Genomic DNA, 2,500 nt, shown 5'->3' on the forward strand with positions numbered 1-2,500 from the left:
CAAGTCTCCACACTCAGCTCTTTCAAGTCTGGCCTTAAAACCCACCTCTTCCCAAAATAGCCCCCTTTCCCTGCCCCTTCCTTGTCTTAAGTTTCTCCAGTTTTAGAGTTATGCTGTGTGAGAATGACTGGTGCGAAAGCGCTTAGATTTGTTTATGCACAAGATTCAGCGCTATATAAGTACCATTATTATTATATTATTATTATTATTACATTTCAGCCAGGACAGCAGCAGCAGCAGCGGCCAGCCAATCACTGAGCCGGAAATACACAGTGACGTCACAGCAAGTCCCACTTGTTGGTGGGAACGTGTGTGGCGCTGTTACCCTCGAACTGCTGTTATCTTTACTTGCAGACAGAAATAATAACGGATCCCCGCTCAACCCTCAGCCGAGTGACGTAAAGTGCCGATGGAGTAGTCTTTGTCGTCAGCACTCGTTCTAAAACATTCCATGGAGGCGTCAGTTCAGATTCTCGTCAGTTGACTCTCTCAGACTTTGGTCCGATTCGCAGACCAATTCTGAGTTTAGCTCTCAGGCTATTATCAAATTCATTACGGGCCAAGTATTGTTCTAATGTCAAGTGCATATGCTTTAGTAACCTGACAATTGAGCATATAATTTTTCACTGTAGCTTGATGAAGCCTTTTGTACACGAAAGTGTGTCTTCACAAGTGACTGAGAACGTTGATGTTTTTGACATTTTGCATTCAAATATCAGTTGTTTCGCTTGTCAGTTTAACGACTTCTCTTTTACGAAGTCCTTTAAGTAATTTCCTGTAACTGTATTTAGAGGGGTTTTTTGTTTGTTTTGTTTTTCTTCCAAATTTCATCCACATTTTTACCCTCATTTACCCAGTTTCCCCCCAACCCTCCATTCATCCACATCTCCCACCCCTTCTAACCGATAATACTCAGATGTATTCATAAATACTTTAACAAAATGTCTTCAATCACCGATATGTGTGACGGGACATTAAACAAAAAAATTCCATTCAGATTCTCATCCCTTACACTGAGTGATGAGATCTGTTCAAGAGAAGATCAGTGTAAAGTAAATTTAGGCGTTCTGCACTCAGGCAGGAAAGTTCAGATCAGTTCAGGCACTGAAGGAAAATACAGTAAGATAAAACGAAGTAAAATAAAATACAAAGATAGATAACTTATAAAATTAACCCGTTTCCTGCCGAGCGACGCAGTACCAGCTGGCTTGGGGTACGCGGTACCAGCTGGGGAGTGCTCATTTTCTTTTGGAAGTCTCGACTGAGGTTGGGTTTTTTTTGTTTTTTTTTTTTTTTTTTTCAATTCATTATTATTTCGCTCTGTTTCGTCGCATTTATATTTGATAAAAAAAAGACAAAAAAAAGAAAGAAAAAAAGACGTGTGGGTCACTTCTACATTGATAACTCATTAATTATACATACGATAAGTGCAGTTCAACTTTTTTTTTTTTTTTTACAAGGATAACGTCAATGGTCGAAGTTAACTCACTCAGTACGGCCAGTCCTCTCTTCTCCTCTACACAGACCCCTCGGATGTCCAGTGGGTGTCTGAATGACCCAACCTTTAGCTTCCGTCGTCAGAATTGTGGTATTCTTTGTCAACATTCACCTCTTCAGTATAAGAGCCTCCCGCTTGCAATATTTTGATGATGGTAATTGGGGTGAAACGCTGTTAACGTCGTCTCTTTCGCCGTTCGTATGGAGAGAGTTAAAGGCACCACACTCGTGCAAAAGCAGACAGAGGCGACAGCAGGGAGAGAAGAGGGAAAGGCCGAGAACTGTCACTGTGAACTGTGACAGCCAGCCAGCGACAAGCCAGCTTACACGAAGCTTGGGGCACGGGGGAAAAAACACAACACACACTCATGAATAGGGTTTTGTCAGACCAAAGCCGTGTCAGCTTACACACACACACACACACAGTGGAGTGATGACCTAGAGGTAACGCGTCCGCCTTGGAAGTGAGAGAATCTGAGCACGCTGGTTCGAATCACAGCTCAGCCGCCGATATTTTCTCCCCCTCCGCTAGACCTTGAGTGGTGGTCTGGACGCTAGTCATTCGGATGAGACGATAAACCGAGGTCCCGTGTGCAGCATGCATTTAGCGCACGAAAAAGAACCCACGGCAACAAAAGGGTTGTTCCTGGCAAAATTCTGTAGAAAAATCCACTTCGATAGGAAAAACAAATAAAACTACACGCAGGAAAAAAATACAAAAAAAAAAAAATGGGTGGCGCTGTAGTGTAGCGACGCGCTCTCCCTGGAGAGAGCAACCCGAATTTCACACAGAGAAATCTGTTGTGACAAATAGAGAAATACTATACAATACAACACACGCACACGCACAAAACAAACCAGTTTGTGCAAGGAGAGTCGCCTCCAGCACACTGACTGTGGATGTGCCGGCCATACCTGCTCAACCACGCGTGTGCATGTGTTGTATTGTATAGTATTTCTCTCTTTGTCACAACAGATTTCTCTGTGTGAAATTCGGGCTGCT

This window comes from Babylonia areolata, chromosome 30 (genome assembly GCF_041734735.1).
Source record: "Babylonia areolata isolate BAREFJ2019XMU chromosome 30, ASM4173473v1, whole genome shotgun sequence".
Lineage (NCBI taxonomy): Eukaryota > Metazoa > Mollusca > Gastropoda > Neogastropoda > Buccinidae > Babylonia > Babylonia areolata.